This window comes from Lemur catta, chromosome 17 (assembly GCF_020740605.2).
Source record: "Lemur catta isolate mLemCat1 chromosome 17, mLemCat1.pri, whole genome shotgun sequence".
Taxonomy (NCBI): Eukaryota; Metazoa; Chordata; class Mammalia; order Primates; family Lemuridae; genus Lemur; species Lemur catta.
The window spans coordinates 6,728,061-6,745,808 of NC_059144.1; the positions used below are offsets into that span (position 1 = coordinate 6,728,061).

The 17,748-nt window shown below is 41.7% G+C and overlaps 1 protein-coding gene across 5 annotated transcripts in view; it reads left to right on the forward strand.

Moving 5' to 3' along the window:
- Positions 1 to 6,177: 6,177 nt before the first annotated feature.
- ADD1 (adducin 1) overlaps positions 6,178 to 17,748 on the forward strand; it is a 98,221-nt gene continuing 86,650 nt past the window's right edge. For 2 of the 5 annotated variants that reach the window (XM_045528211.1, XM_045528208.1), the window contains exon 1: positions 6,179 to 6,281. The gene's annotated coding sequence lies outside the window, so the exon portion shown is untranslated. Of the gene's footprint in view, positions 6,282 to 7,177; positions 7,195 to 17,748 lie in introns of those variants that run through there. The other 3 variants (XM_045528212.1, XM_045528209.1, XM_045528210.1) reach the window with 3 other exon arrangements.

Below are 17,748 nucleotides of genomic sequence, written 5' to 3' on the forward strand. Positions count from 1 at the left end.
CATGGATGGATCCCGGTCCGTGGCCCACAGGCTGGGGACCGCAGACCTAGAGGACACCATGGTCACATAGGGAGTATGAGGCAGAGTTGGAACTTGAACCAAATCCATGTGTCTCTAGAGGAGGGAAGTGAGGGGAGGGCCACAGCCTCTCTCTCTGGCTATGATATAGCACATCGGACCCTCACACATATCCTGCCCTGTCTCTGCCTATAAGTCCTGTTCCCCCACCTGGAAAAGACTGCCTGATGAGGGAGCAGTCCACAGAGGGCTCCTGTCCTTGGGGGAGAGGGCACAGTGACCTGCAGGTATTTGACGGAAGTGTGTGATCCCCTTCAAGCTATCTTCTGGCCACTCACTGGAGGGAGATTCCATGGGCAACGAGCAGACCCCCAACCCATCTACCCTCCTTCAGACCCACTCGAGGTTGTCTGACAGTTGCCCTTGTGTCACTGTCAGGCTTCATCCCTGGCCGTGCCCTGAGCTGCTCAGAGCTGAGGCACCTCCTTTTCCCCTTCATTTCCTGAGGAATAAAACACATGCAGAAAAGTGAAAAAAATATAAACGTACAACCTAACAGATTGTTATGAACATCTGTGCAACCTCCATCAAGAAATAGGCTTGCCAGCATGCACACACCCTCCCCATCATGGCACCACTCCCTCCTTCTCTGCCCTGGCTTTGGTGAGTCTCCTGTTTTTCTAAAAAGCCTTCACTACCCAATTATGCATCCATCACAGCTGTTTTCTGGTTTTGTATTTTATATCAGTGGAATCATACAGATGTAAGCTTTGGCATCCGGCTTCTTTTTGTTGGTGAGATTTATTCGTGTTGCTGTTCATAGCTTAGTTTGTTCAAGTTCACTGCTGAAAACTGTTACATTGTATGGCTATGTCATAGTTCCCAGATGCATTTTACTGTAGATGGACATTTGATTTGTTTCCAGTTAGGGGCAGTTACAGACCATGCTGCTGGCAGCATTCCTATCCGTGTCTCTGATGCATGTATGAAGGAGTTTTTCTAGGATATGGACCCAGGAGCCTGGCATGAGGATCTTTCACTATTTTCCAAAAATATTGTTCTAGTTTACATGCTCACCAGCAGTAAAACAGAATTCCTTTGTCTTCACATCCTTGTCAACACTTGGTATTGTCAAACTTTTCATTTTTTTGCCAATCTGGTGGGTGTATATAGCCTTAATTTGCATTTTGCTAATGAGATTGTGCATTTTCACATTTATTAACCATTTTGATTTTGTCTCCTGTTTCTATTCAAGTCTTTTGCCCATTTTTTAAACGTGTTGTTTCTCTTTTTCTTATTAATCTATAAGAATTCTTTATATAGTTCTGATATTATTGTAATGTGTGTTGCAAATATCTTCTCTAAATCTGGCTTAACTTATTTTTGGCATCTTCTGATGATCAGTTCTTATTTTTAATACAGTTGTATTGATCAGTGTTTTCATTTTGGCTAGTGTTCTTTGTGACTTGTTTGAGAAATTCAACTCCAAGGTCATGAAGATATTCTCTTAGATTATATCCTGAAATCTTTATACTCTTTTATTTTATATTTAGGCCTTTAATTCACCTGGAATTGTTTTATGCATCTGGCATGAGATAAGGATTCAGTTTCATTTTTTTTCTCCCTGTAGGGTTGCCCATGTATCTTAGCATCATTTGTTTATAAGCTGTCCTTTTCCTGCCCATCTGCAATGTTACCCCCCTTGTCATATCTGTAGGTTTGTTGCTAAATTCCTTGTTCTTTTCCATTGGTCAGTCTGTCCTGTGCCAATACAAAGCTATCTTCATTATTATCAATTAAGTATTGATATCTGATCCTTTTATCTTATTTTTCTTTTTGAAAGTGTCCTAGCTATTGTGGCTCTTTGTATTTCTATGTAAGTTTTTTCTCCCATATAAATTTTAAAATTGGCTGGTCAGTGCCAATAACAATCACTCAGCTGGTATTTTGATTGGGAATTCATTATAGCTATAAATCAGTTTGGGGAAAATTGACATTTACAATATTGAGTTTTCTGATTCATGAACATTGTCTACCTCTCTATTCATTTGGGTCTTCTTTAAGGTTTGCTAGTAGGATTTTATAATTTTGTCCATTGTGGTCTTGCTCAGCTTTTGTTAAGTTTTTACTTTTTTTATTACAAAAATTTTTTTTTAGAGACAAGGTCTCTCTTTGTCATCCAGGCTGGATTGCAGTGGTGTAATCATAGCTCACTGTAACCTCGAACTCCTCGGTTCAAGCGACCCTCCCTCTTCAGCCTTCCAAGTAGTTAGGACTACAGGTACGTGCCAGCATGCCCAGCTAATTTTTAAAAATTTTTTTTGTAGATACGGGGGTCTCAATATCTTGCCCAGGCTGGTCTCCAACTCCTGGCCTCAAGTGATCTTCCTGCTTGGCCTCCCAAAGTGCTGGGATTATAGACATGAGCCACTGCACCTGGCTTTGTTAAGTTTGATTTGTACATACTTCATGTTTCTTTTATTCTATTGCAAACTGCATATTTTCTTAATTTCATTTTTTTGAGCGGGGCTCAGTGGGTCATACCTGTAATTCCAGTGACTTGGGAGGCCAACGTGGGAGAATCACTTAGGCCAGGAGTTGGAGACCAGCCTGAGCAACATAGCGTGACTTATCTCTAAAAAAATAAGAAAATTTGCTGTGCTTGGTAGCTCAAGCCTGTAGTCTCAGCTACATGGGAGGCTGAGGCAGGAGGATCACTTGAGGCCAGGAGTTCAAGGCTGCAGTGAGCTATCATCAAGCCACTGTGCTCCAGCCTTGGTGACAGAGTGAGACCCCATCTCTAAAAAATAAATAAACAAATAAATTTTCCATTTTTTTGTTAATAGCAGATAAAAACATACGTTGTCTTTTAACTGAAGCATGTTGCCCATTTGTATTTAATGTGACTAAATTTACCATCTTATGCTTTGTATTGTTTCACCTATGTTTGTTTCTTTTTCTTTTTTCTCTCCTTTTTTTCCTTCTTTTGGACTGAGCAACTTTAAAAAAAGTCATTCAATTTTCCCCCTTCTCCTAGTTTGAAAGTTATATACTCTATTTCCATTTTTATCTAAGCCTAGAGTTGGCTAAGAAATACTGTTACTGTCCTCCTGGACAACATAGTACCTCCGATGACTTTAACTTCATTTATCTTTCTCATTGCTTGATGTATATATCTAATTCCAGTTTTTTTTTTTAAGAGACAGGTCTTCCTCTGTTGCCCAGGCTGGAGTGCAGTGGTGTGATCACTGCAACCTTGAACTCCTGGGGTCAGGCAATCCTCTCACCTCCGCTTCCTGAGTAGCTGGTACTACAGGCACCCACCATCAGGCCTGGCTAATTAAAAATTCTTTTGTAGAGATGAGGTCTTGCCATGTTGCCCAGGATGGTCTCAAACTTTTTCTTTTTTTTAACCCCCACCCAAGACAGTATTTTCTTCTTTTTTGTAGTTGGAAAGTGAATGTTTATTTTTTTTAATTCTTATTTCAGCATATTGTGGGGGTATTTATGTATATTGCCCTTACCCCCCCCAAGTCAGAGCTTCAAACATGTCCATCCCCTAGACAGTGCGCATCGCACTCATTATGTATGTATACACCCATCCCCTCCCCCACCCACCTCTGCCCGACACCCTATCAATGTCATTCCTAAATGTGCTCTTAGGTGATGATCAGTGAAACCAATTTGATGGTGAGTACATGTGGTGCTTATTTTTCCATTCTTAGGATACTTCACTTAGTAGAATGGGTTCCAACTCTTTCCAGGAAAATACAAGAGCTGCTATATCACCATTGTTTCTTATAGCTGAGTAGTACTCCATGGTATACATATACCACATTTTATTAATCCACTCATGTATTGATGGGCACATATATTTTAATAGCATTATAATTTTTTTTTTTTTTGGTTGCCCGGGCTAGAGTGAGTGCCGTGGCGTCAGCCTAGCTCATGGCAACCTCAGACTCCTGGGCTTAACGATCCTACTGCCTCTGCCTCCCGAGTAGCTGGGACTACAGGCATGCGCCACCATGCCCGGCTAATTTTTTCTATATATATATTTTAGTTGGCCAGATAATTTCTTTCTATTTTTAGTAGAGATGGGGTCTTGCTTTTGCTCAGGCTGGTCTCGAACTCCTGAGCTCAAGCAATCCACCCACCTCGGCCTCTGAGTGCTAGGATTACAGGTGTGAGCCACCCCGCCTGGCCAGCATTATAATTTTTAATTATGGTAAAGTCTATATAATATGAAATTACCATTTTATACATTTACCAATTTATACATTTTATTTTAAAGTGTACAGTTCTGTGGCTTTATATACATTCACATTGATGTGCAACCATCATCACCATCCATTTCCAGAACTTTTTTCCTCATCCCAAACTGAAACTCTGTATGCACTAAACCTTAGCTCCCCATTCCCCACTTCCTTCAGCCCTTGACATACACCATTCTACCTTCTGTCTCTATGAATTTGACCATTTTAGGCACCTCATAAAAAAGTGGAACATTTACCCTTTTGTGGCTTATTTCATGTAGCATAATGTCTTCAGTGTTCATCCATGTTGTAGCATGTGTCAGAATTTCCTTCCTTTTTAAGGCTGAATACTGTTCCATTGTATGTATATACTGTACCACATTTTGTTTATCAGTTCATCCATCGATGGACAGTAGGTTTGCTTCCACCTTTTGGCTATTGTGAATAATGTTGCTATGAACACATATGTTACAAATACCTATCTGAGTCCCTGTTTTCATTTCTTTTGGGTATATACCCAGTAGAATTGCTGGATCATGTGGTAATTACGTTTAACTTTTTGAGGGACCACCATACTGTTTTCCATAGCTGCTTCACCATTTTGCATTACCACCAGCAGTGCACAAGGGCTCCAGTTTATCCTTGCTTGCCAACCCTTATTTTCTTCCTCCTCCCCCTCCTCCAACAATAGCCCTCCTAGTGGCTTTGATTTGCATTTTTCTAGAGATTAACGATGGGAAACAAGTGAATGAGACAGAATTGTGGTCTTGTCAGAAAGTCATCTGAAAAAAGCCAACATTCAGAAGTGTCCTTAGAAGAGGGGTCACTGACTCTCATCGACTGACAATATATTTCTGACCCTTCTGGGAGCAATGTCAAAGAGGCTCCTGCTGGGAGGGAGGCCTGGATTCCACACTTGTGCCCTGGCCCAACTCTAGACCTCAGCTGTGTATGGATATGAAGAGAACAAGCGGCCTTGCCCGTCTGTCTCGCCTGGTCCTTTTGGGTCTCAGATGAGACAACAGGAGGAACAACGTGCAGGACAGCGCTGGTCTGTCTCTTAGGCTACCCTCCAGGTCACTGGTAGGTGGCCTGCTCCTGCCAGCGCCCCAATCTAGACATTCCCTGGTTCTGCGGAGGTGCCTGGTGCTGGTTCATTCAGCATTCAGCAGGCCGAGCCCCAGGTGCCAGGTAGTTTCCTGTCTGTGGAGCCTTATCAGGGCCCAGAGGCCCCGCTGTTCTGATCCCACCCTGGCTGCCATCCCGGCCCCAAAACTCTGCCTGGGGATCTTGAACCCACACGGGGGTCAGGGTTCGTTCGCTGGAGGAGTGGGCGAGGCGGGCAGTCCGGGCTCTGCTTCTGGGCTCCGGACCTGCATGCCCTTGCCTCCCTACTGACCCCGGCTCGGACAGCCTCTGTGGCCGAGAACTGGCCTAGAACGGGGCCGTTTGGTACGCCTTCCTGCGCATCCCGGCGCCTGGCCGCAGTGGGCCTCGACAGACGTGCCACCAGCCACAACCAGAGTATCGGGCGGTTCCGGCGACAGGAAGGCGGGGCCGGCTCAGCAGCCCAGGCCTCTGTCGGCGACGAGGCCAAGGCTGCGGCCCGGTGGGCCTGTCACGCCAGACCCTCCGCCGTCTGTACGTCTCCGGAACACCTAGGCGGGTCCAGTGGACCGAGGAGGTAGTAGGCCCCGCCCCTCCGTCAGAGCCCCGCCACTCAGATCTGGCCAATCGCAGGGATCGTTGCTCGGCGCGGCGGCGTGCGCCAGTCCTATGGGATGGCGCGCTGTTGAGCTGCGGCGCCGTAGGCCGCACCCAGCTCTGGCGGCGGGGGTGAGCGCCGAGGGCTGAGGGGGCGGAGAGGCCAAGCGGGCGGGGACTGCGGGCCGGGAGCGCGCGGCGGACAGGGGGCGGAGCCGGAGCTGGAGTCCGAGCCCGAGCTGACGGGCGGCGGCCTCACTCGGACCCGGGGACCCCGTGCGCTGCGCACGATTAGTCTCTGAGGTGAGGCCGGCGGGCGAGGGCGGCGGCAGGGGTGCGGGGCGGGAGCGGGCGTCTCGCGTGGCGGCCAGGGGCTCCGGGTCGGGCTGGGGTCGCGGTGGCCGGGCCGCGGGGCGAGCGGCGCGGGGAGCTGGGCGGAGGCTGCGGGCGGGCGTGGGCGGCGGGGCCTGCTGCGCGCCCCGGCAGCGCGGAGGGCGGGGGTGGCGCGGGGAGGCCGCTGCGGCTCGGAGGGCGTCTGGGAGGGGTCCCCGCGGTCGCCGTCGGCCCGCACCGTGTGCAGACGGGCCGAAGGCGCTGCACACCCTCTGTCGGGCCCGGGCCCGGGCCCCGCGGTCGTGGGCTTCTCTGTGGAAGCGGCCCGGGCTGCTTGTTTCTGGGCGGGCCGGTGGGCTTCAGGGGTCCGTGTGGAAACGGAGGATCCCGGCCAGACGTTGGATCAGCATTGTGGTGGCGGTGGCCCCGTCTGTGGCCCGGAACGCTGGCGGCTCCAGGGTTTGTGTACAGATGCATCTGGATCCTGCTTGATGGCTCTTGTTCTTAAGAACGACAGCTGCCAAAAGAGAAAAGCCGAATCTGCCTGCGGATGGTGATGAGATAGTCCTGGAACTTTATTAGAGAGGGTGCTGTTGATCACTTTGTCCTCCCTCTCTTTTCTTGATTTTTTTTTCTTTTTTTGGGAGATGTCAGAGGGCCTCTCCCTAAAACAATTACTTGTATTTTTGGTCTCGTAATTCATGGCTCAAGATACTTGGTGGATGGTTTGTGTCCACTTTAGGCATAACCACCTTGAAGTAATATTTTGTTTCATCTGAAACTGCTATTGGTTTGACCGTATAATTTTATGCCTAAAATGACTAAAAGCACTTATCATATCCCCAAGGACCAAAAATATAGCTGCCAGCTGTATGCGTTGCTGGTAAGTTACAGAACGATTTTTTTGTGTGAAAAATGATTTTTAATGAGGATAGGAAATACAGTGCTAAAAGGTTCACTCTTTCTCTTTTGCAAAACATATATGAGTTGAGGCCCTCAATGAAAACAAGCCGGGACTGGATGAGTTCAACAGGCATCAGAGAGGGGAGGGCATTTCAGGCAGGGGGTGAATTGTATGAAGGTGGCATTGTAAAAATTGGAGTCTTTAATGGACAAATGTCTGTGCTATATAAATTATAAAGTACTCCTCTGATTCTGACTGTGAGGAAGTAGAATAGGAAAGTTGTTTTTTAAGGAAGTGTATGGTTTTAGCAGTCAGAACTGCCTGCCTTTTACAATTTTGATGTGGTTTACAGCGATGCAGCTGGTATGATTTGTTTACTACTTGTGTGTTTAGGTTTTAGACTTACAGAGACTCAGGGAATGATGTGAAATCTAAATTCTAGCCAGTCTCCGCCAACTGTGGGATAGTTTCCCTTCTATTATTAAAATATAATCTATATTAATATAAGCTGATCATTTTCTCCTTTAATTCTTTTGATGTTATCTGATGCTGATAAGGTTTTATTTCATGTTCAGTTCTGTGTTATTGATTTTACCATAAAACCTGTTTTTTAGATCATTTATTAGTTTTTAGTTCTTTCATGTATTGAATCAGAAAAGTAAATACTGAAATGAAAGATAACAAGGTATTTTTATTACATGAAAATTAGAGTTGACTGCCCTTCTCTTCCTACCTTCCATGTTCAACTCTTCACATACACACACATGTGTAGAAGGAATAGTATAATAAACCCCTATTTACCCTCATCCAGTTTTAGCAGTTACTAATTCATAGCCAATTTTGCTTTATCTGTACCCCCCAATCCCAGATGTCATATCATTTTAACCATTAAATATTTCAGTATGTATATCTTAAAGCCTTTTTAAAAAGGTAAACATGAATACCATTGTCACAAAAAGTGAATGATACCAAGCCAGTGTTAAAATTTTCTTGATTGTATTGCTTGGGCCCAGGAGTTCAAGTCTAACCTGGACAACATAGCAAGACCTTGTCTCTTAGGAAAAAAAAATTCTTGTCTCAGAATTTTTTTAAAACAGTTTGAGTTAGGATCCAAATGCTGTTTGTACACTGTGACTAGTTTTAATCTATAGGTTCCCCCTCCATGTTTTGTTTTCTAATTTATTTGTTGATGAAACCTGGTAGTCTGTTCTGTGAAGTTATGCAGTTTGAATTTTATTCGGTATTGTAGTTTAACAATACAGTTAACAATACAGAATATACTGTAAACTGGTGGTTAAATCTAAAGGTGGGATCAGATTCAGGTTTGATTTATTTTTGGCAAGAAGACTTCATAGGTAAGTAGGTAGATGATGATTACTAGTCTTTTCTTGTTAGCAGCCCTTGATGCTCAATGCCTAGAGAGTCATTTCATTAGCCTTTAAAAATGTTGATATTTTAATTCTATAACTTCACCATTTATTAGATGGACTACTTCTGCAAAGAGAATTTTCCCTTCATCCACTATTTGGTTACCTTGAAGTATTGTGTTGTTTTTATAGAAAGGGCAGGATAAATGCTTAACTTCTGTTCATTATTTACTAGGTTTCAAAATAATGGATTGGTTCCCTAGCATCCTTCAAAAATAACCAATGAATTGTGTGTATGTATTTATGTCCTTGTGAACTCATGGACTTAAACATATTTGATGTTTCACTCAATTACAGTTGTTATCTTTATTGATGCTCAGATTGCCTCATCTTTGTCCAATAGGAATATGTTCATATTGGTTCCTAAATCCATTAAACACAATTCTTAATACTTTGGTTGCTCTTCTTTCTAGTGTGATAAACTGCACCAGACTTATCTTGTATGTTTTCTGTCCCAGCCCTGGAAGCATCCATTCCCCTAAGGGACCTTGGTTTCTTCTAATGAAAAATAGTATTATTTGGAAAACACAATCTGGGCCTTGGGGTTGCTCATTGCTACTAGGTTGATCATTGTTTCTGGGTCTTTTTAGTGCACAGATGATGGGTTACTGGTACTTCCAGTTCAAAAGCAAGACTAGACTACTTAACCTTGTCAATCTTATACCTGTATCTTTTTTTCTCCTAAGCCGAACATATTGGTTCTAATTACTCATTATTTCATCCCACACTGTATGCTTTTCAGTCTCAGAAAAAGATGAAAACTACTACTAATGAAAATTATTTGAGTCTTTTTTTTTGCATCCTTATTAGGGATATGTAATCACATTACTGTGTTTTAAAGTCACTTAGAATAGTTACTGTATGTTTTTGCCACCACTGGATGTATAGTTTGGTTCCTTTGTTCTTTGGTTGCAGTATTTAGGGATTACTTTTTAAAAATTTAATTTAATTTTATAATTATATAAAATATTAAAAGACTTTCAAAGTCAAACCTATAAAAACCAAGGTACAGTAAATTCAAAGAAGTCTTGTTTCTTTCTATCCCTGTCCCCTTCACCTTGCTCCCTCCCTTTCCCATAGATAACCTTTTTAATTTTTAATTTTGTGGTTATAGTCATACCTTCTCTTTATTAGATAGATGGTAGCTTGCTATACATCGTTTTCTACCATGGTTTTTTCACTTAACTTTCACATTTACTCCATAGTATAATATAGATGGTTCTCATTCCTTCTTATAGTTGCATAGTGCTCCTTTTTGTGGATATACTATAGTTTATTCAACAAGATGTGACTGCTTTTTAATGAACATTCAGCAGAAAAATTTTGTCCATTAATGATATTTTTTTCTTATACTATGATTTGGTGAGAGTTTTCTGATACATTTTAAGTTATCAGAATAGAAGGAAATACTTTGCGTAGGTGTGATGTTATACTCCAGACTTCTATCGAGAAGACTTTAGCCTTCTTTTCTGTTACGTGGTGATGAACAGCAATAGGTTAAAGACCTCAGTTTTGCATTTTTCTTTTTTAAATAGCTGCCATTTCAGCCCCTTAGCTGCGGTAATACAGTTTTGGGTTGGTTTCAGATATGCCATTTCTGAGATAAAATCTGTTTCATAGGCCGGGCGCGGTGGCTCATGCCTGTAATCCTAGCACTCTGGGAGGCTGAGGCGGGAGGATCGCTCAAGGTCAGGAGTTCGAGACCAGCTCTGAGCAAGAGCGAGACCCCATCTCTACTAAAAATAGAAAGAAATGATCTGGACAGCTAAAATTGTATATGTATAAAAAAAATTAGCTGGGCATGGTGGTGCATGCCTGTAGTCCCAGCTACTCAGGAGGCTGAGGCAGAAGGATTGCTTAAGCCCAGGAGTTTGCATTTGCTGTGAGCTTGACACCGTGGCACTCTAGCCCAGGCAACAGAGCGAGACTCTGTCTCAAGAAAAAAAAAGAAAAATCTATTTCATAGTGACACAGTAAGTTCATTATTATTAAATTGTTAACATGACATTTTAGTAATTTATTTTCTATTGTTATCCATTGTTCTTTTACCCATTATCTGTATACATATTCCTTGAGCTCTGAGATACTAGACCTGTAGATTCTAAGTGTATTAATAACAATGCCTATAGCCATAGTCATTAATGCTGTCTTGCTAACATCAGTTTTGTCAATTCTACCCTCGTCTCCACTATTACTGCCTGGGTCCCAGCAGCCATCATTTGATCCCTGGACACCATAGCAGCCTTGAGCTGGTCCCTGAGTTTGTCCTTCCTACTCATCCTCCACTTGTCAGCCAGGGTGACGTATGTAACATTATCAGACCATGTTCTTATGTTCTACTCTGCTTAAAACTCTTCAAATACTGATACAGTGGTTGTGTCTAGGGACAGGGAACTCTGTGGCTTATGGACAGGGTAGGGGGGAGACTGTTTCTCTGTATGACCTTATATGCCTTTGAAATTTTGATTCATGTACTTGGATTATGTATGCAGAGTAAAATAAGAAATTTTACAAAACCGAAACAGACTCTCCAGTGACTTCCTGTTTGTCAACCTAAATAACAAACAGAGCGAGGCTCTCTATAAGAAATGGTATTTATTTGGGAATAGAGCATTGCAGTGGGAATACACATGCCATAGTAAACTATGTGTTTAGGGAGGTAAAGGAAGACAAAAATTTTTAAAGGAAAAAAATAAGGATTACATAATTGTTTTGAAATAATTATCCTTGGCTTCAAAGATCAACAACAAGGATGATGCCAGTATGAGGTTGGGCAGGCAGTTGCTGGGCAGGTGTCCTTGCAGAAGTTTTTTTTTTTTTTTTTTGAGACACAGTCTCACTCTGTTGCCCAGGCTAGAGTGCCATGGTGTCAACCTAACTCACAGCAACCTCAAACTCCTGGGCTCAAGCAATCCTCCTGCCTCAGCCTCCCGAGTAGCTGGGACTACAGGCATGTGCCACCATGCCCGGCTGATGTTTTCTATATATATTTTTAGTTGTCCATATAATTTCTTTCTATTTTTAGTAGAGACGGGGTCTCACTCTTGCTCAGGCTGGTCTTGAACTCCTGACCTCGAGTGATCCTCCCGCCTTGGCCTCCCAGAGTGCTAGGATTACAGGCGTGAGCCACTGCGACCGGCCCTTGCAGAAGTATTAAAAAAAGTTGTTTTTTAATTTTTACTTTTTTTTTAGAGCTAGAGTCTCACTGTGTTGCCTAGGCTGGAGTGCAGTGGCTTTTCACAGGCACAGTCATAACTTACTGCAGCCTCTAACTCCTGGCCTCAAATGGTCCTCCCACCTTAGTCTCCCCAAGTATTTGGGACTGTAGGGTGAGCTCTAGCACACTGGGCCTTGCAGAACTATTTTTTGAGTATGGTTGCAGTGGCCTTTGTGCAAGGTTGTGGTTTTTGCAGAGTCTGTTGTAGTAGTTTTTGTTATCAAGAATACAAGCATGAGAACCCTCACGTCATGGCCTGTCTTAGCGCTGAACAGGTTTTATTTTGTGTTTTAAACATTAGTGACTCCATTTTGATTCTGACAACTTTCACACATACTTAGAACAAAATCCAAATTTCTTACCATGCTTTTGAAACTCACGTTCTTCTGCTTGCTCATTTATGCTGCATTTGTAGTGGTCTTCCTGGAGCACTCTCTAGCTCTTGTCTGCCTCAGGAAATTGCATGTTGAACCCTCTGCCTAGAATGATCTTATGGCATTTTGCATGGCCAGCCAGCTCCTTCTCAGTTTTTAACCTTCTGCTTAAATGTACTTTAAAGAGACCCAGAAGCTGGCCCTTCTGTGTTCATTCTAGAATGAATTCTCTGAGATAGATGAGACCATGTCACTTCTCTTCTTAGAGACTTTTAGTGATTCTCCATGGCCCATAAATCCTGAACACCTGGACCAAACTTTCAAGGTTTGACCTCTTCCTGTATCTCTAGTCCTATCTCTTATTAACACGTTAGTTCTGCTTCCTGTTGTGTTCTGAGCACGGTTACCTAGCATATAGTAAGTAGGTACCCAGTATTTGTAGAATAAATGAATGATTTAAGATTCAGTCTTATTAAGTCTTTTTGGGAAATTTAAGTCATACTCTTGGGAATATGATAGTTAAAAAATAAGGTCATAAACCTTCATAGATAATGATAACTAACAACATTAAGGTTATAAAATTTCAGGGAAGGCTACATAAAGAGGGTAGAATTTAAACTTACTCTCAGAAGATGGGTACAGTGGGCAAAGGAAAGATGTCATTCTTCCTTATGTGAAGAAGAAATGAAAGTTTTTTTTTGTTGTTGGTACCCATGTTTTATGGTAGTGGTTGAAACCCATACATGTGCACTTATGCCCAGGAATTCCACCTAGACCTGTTGAGTACCAGCCTTGGGCAGGTGATTCAAATGCATCCCCTGATTAAGAACCACTGTTCTCTGCCCTTGCTCTTAGAACAATGGTCCTCCACTTTACCAGTGTTGCAGTGGACCCAGGATTACCATTCTGTGGAGGAGGGGTTGCTATCCACATTGGGTACATGTGTCATGATTAATTGCCTCTGGCCTTTCCTTTGATATTTGTCCCTTTTTCTGTTTAAATGGTTGTTGAAAAATAGGGATATGCTTTTAATTGGCAACATAGAATTACTAAAATCTAGGTTGTAAATTTAAATTTTCATCTTTTTAAGCACTTATTACAAGTTGAATGTCCTTCATTGTAGTCCCAATTTGGGACTAGAAGTGTTTCAGATTTTGAACTTTTTTGGATTTTGGAATATTTGCATTTTAGTTACCAGCTGAGTATCCCTAATCCAAAAATCTGAAATCTGAACTGCTCCACTGAATACTTCATTTGAACGTCATGTTGGTGCTCAAAAAGTTTTGGATTTTTCATTTGCGGATTAGGGATATTCAACCTGTGTGTGTAGGCATTTTATGTATTATCTCGTATGTTCTGCACAACAATCCTATTGGGTAGATACCATTATCTTCTTTTTCAGATGGAAAAAAACAAGAGTTTTAAGTACTTGTCAAGGTTACACAGCTAGGTTGTGGTGAAGTTGGAATTCAAACCAAGAGAATCTGAATCTAGAGATGATGCTTTAAACCACCAGGTTGTGCTGTGTTCCTTGTGTAGACGTCCTCAGTCCTAACACTTTAGGCACTTGATTATGACGTTGGTCCTGGTCTCCCCGATGAGGGCAGGGCTCTGCTTATCTCGTTTACTACTGTATTTCCATAGTCTAGCATAATGCCTGGAATAGGTCCTAAAGAAATATTTATTGAATTAATGATCTTCAGTTATTTTTTAAAAGCTTGGCTGTGAGGAATAATGTTCACAGAAGATTATTAACGTTGGTGAGGCATCTATTCCCTTAAAGTGGGGGTTGGCAAGCCTTTTGTAAAGGGCCATATAGTACATATCTTAGGCTTTGAGGGTTAGATGATCTTAATTTCAGCTGTCTAGCTCTAGTCTTGTATAAAAGCTTCTATGGATGATATGTAAATGAATAAGCATGACTGTCCTAATAAAACCTTATTTATGAACACTGAAATTTGAATTGATTTGCATGTATGTCATTTTTATCATTTATATTTCATATATTATTATTCTTTTGATTGTTTTCAACCTTTACAATTTTATTTTTGAGACAGGGTCTCACTCTGTTGCCCAGGCTGCAGTACAGTGGTGTCATGATAGCTCACTGCAACCTCAGACTCCCAGACTCAAGTGATCTTTCTGTCTCAGCTTCCCGAGTAGCTGGGACTGCAGGCGCATGCCACCATACCTGGCTAATTTTTCTATTTTTTGTAGAGATGGGGTCTCGCTCTGGCTCAGGCTGGTCTCAAACTCCTGAGCTCAAGTGATCCTCCTGCCTCAGTCTCCTAGAGTGCTAGAATTGCAGGCGTGAGCCACTGTGCTCAACCTTAGCCTTTAAGAATTTAAAAAAATCATTCTTAGCTGTGGGCCTTATAAGAACAGGAGGTAGGCTGATTTGGCCTTGGCATGGAGGAGCATTTTTTGTTGATTCCTGTTGAAATAGTCTAGATTTTATCATTAGATTAAATTAGATATCTGACTCCTGGATTGAATTGTTTTGTCTGCCAGTGCTTTCTTTTGTTGCATCGTACTTGGGTCTACTTTAAGGACTTGTGGAAGAAATATTGCTCTGAAACTCCATATTGTATTGATTGTAAGGGGATTGTTGGGGGCATTGTCCATTATAGTAAATGAATAAAATAAAGTCTATCCTTTTCATTAAGAACTCTGCTTTACTTCTCTTTGAGTAGAATTCTATCTCATATATTTTTACATTTTATGTTTTCCCTTTAGTTTAACATATTTCATTAGTAATTTAATAAAAAGAGCTACTTGGACCTGGTAATACCTAGCTAGGTAACTTTTTTCTGCAAATTACTTAATCTTGTTCCTATATTGAAAAATGGGAGGAGGTATTTCCTACTTCTTCTGGCATTTATGGGGATTAGGTATAATGTAAGTGAACTGGCTAGCGTTATACCTGGCCGATAGGAAGAACCTAAGAAATGCCAGACCCCTTTCCTACTCTCACTTCCTCCACTTTACATCCTTAGGGAAATCACTTCCCTTTTTTTGAACTTCAGCTTTCCCATTTAAACAGTGGGTTTGTGTGAAGATTCAATTAAAAAGTACTTTGTAGGCAATTGATGCTGCTCAAATATGTTATTTGTTATCACATATTTAGAATATACTTGGCACAAAAAAGAGGAACCCTTGCTAGTGTTAAATTAAATTCTCATAATTCATCCACAATTATTATTTATCTCATACCTTTGTAAAACATTGTATTAAAAAAGCAGATGCTAAATATATCTAATCTAGCCAAAAGAAATGATAGTGTTTGAGAAAATGTAATGCTTATAGTTCAGAGGTGTCATTGCCAGAGAAGCTTGTCTATTTGAGTCAGAAGAGTTTTGGAACTCAAGACCTTTGGGCTGAAATATTTTGGTAGTTATTGTACTTTAGAGATGTTGCCAGCCTGGGTAACATAGTGAGACTTTGTCTTTACAAAAAAAAAAAAAAAATTCCCTGAGCATGGTGGCATGCGCGTTTAATCCCAGCTACTTGGGAGGCTGAGACAGGAGGATCACTTGAGCCCAGGAGTTTGAGGCTGCAGTGAGCTATGATGATGCTTCTGTACTCCAGCCTGGGCGACAGAGCCAGACTTTGTCTCAAAAAAAAAAAGAAAGAAAGAAAGAAAGAAAAGAAAAGATTTTGCTTTACTGTCTTACTTGCATTGTTTCCTACAAGAAATCTGCTCGCATCTTTATCTTTGTTCCTCTGTACATAACATGGTCCTTTTTCTCTGGCTGCTTTTAAGATTTTTGCTATCACTGGTTTTAGGCAATTTAATTTTGATATGCCTTGGTGTACAGTGGTTTTATTCATGTTTCTTGTGCATGGGATTCATTGAGTTTCTTTCTTGAGTTGTGGGTTTATAGTTTTTGTCAAATTTGGAAATGTTTTTCCCATTTTTTCTCATATGTTTATTCTGTTCCACCTTCATATCCTTTCCTTTGGGGACTCCAATTCCGTGCATGTTAGACTATTTGAAGTTGTCCCACAGCTGACTGATGCTCTGTTCTCTGTTCATTTCTTTGATTCTCTTTTCTTTTTTTTTTTTTTTTTGAGATAGGTCTCACACTGTCACCCAGGCTAGACTGCAGTGATATGATCATAGCTCACTACAACCTCAAACTTCTGGGCTCAAGTGATCCTCCTGCCTTAGTCTCCCAAGTACCTGGGACTACAGGTGCAAACCACCATGCCCAGCAATGTTTCTGTTTTTTGTAGATAGAGGCTTGCTATGTTGCTCAGGCTGGTCTTGAACTCCTAGCCTCAAGCAATCCTCCTGCCTCAGCCTCCCAAAGTGCTAGGATTACAAGTGTGAGCCATTCTTTGATTCTCTTTTCTTTGTGTATTCTGTTCTGGATAGTTTTTATTGCTGTATCTTCATATTCACTTATCTTTCTTTGGCAATGTTTAACCTACCATTAATCTCATTTGGTGTAATTTTTTGTGTTATACGTTGTAGCTTTCATCTTCAGAAGCTCCATTTGTATTTTTAATATCTTACATCTCTCTAAGATTTTGAACATATGGAATATAGTTGTACAAACTTTTAATGACATTGTTTGTTAATTTTAGCATCTCTTTCAGTTCTGGGTTAGTTTTGATTGATTCATCTTGATATGGGTCATAATTTTTCTGCTGCTTTGCATGTTGGGTACTTTTTTATTGGATGCTATGCACTGTAAATTTTACATTGTTGTGTTCTGAGTAGTGATTTATTCTTAAAATATTCCTGAGCTTTGTTCTCTATGTGTGTGAAGGATGAATGGTTGGCACTGACACAGAGCTGGGTATAAGAGGCTGTTACCACCAGCCACTGGAAAACCTCAAGACTTACGGGGCATTGGATAGAGCACATAGAAAGGTATTCCCTATACTGAGCACTGCTCCCTTCCTGCCTATCATCTTAAAAGCAAGACCCCAAATTATCAAACTAATAGATAACTAATTACATCCAAGTAACTTAATTATAGCCCAAAAGAACATTGAGGTGCAGCCTTGGGAGTCAGATACATCTAGAATCAAAGTCCTGGAGATGGGAAGAGGGCCTGGTTCAGAGCACTGCTAGAGACTGGCCTTGGAGAGAAGTGGTACCATGTCTACTGATGCACTGTGGAGAACACAGGGTCCTGAACACAAGCAGAGTTTTACAAAATGGTGTCAGGGAACAGGAACAGCAGTTATAAAGCCCCGAGGCAAGAGTGTGATGGTGTCTAGGAACTGGCAGGTAACCATTTCTTAGACTTCATTAACTCTGAATTTTACTTCCTTAGGCAAACCTTCTCTGGGTCTCCCTTTGAGGTTCTGTGCTCCACAGCTTTCCTTACTTACCTTGTATGGATATTTACCTTGCTTGGGGCTTCTCATTCTTTGTCTGCCTTACTTCATCCGTCTGTCTATCTTCGGAAAAGCTGTAGTCCCAGGGCCTGGCACAAAAGACACTCAGAAAATACTGGTTGTATAAATGCTTACCAATGAGGGAATCTAAAGTTTCCAGACA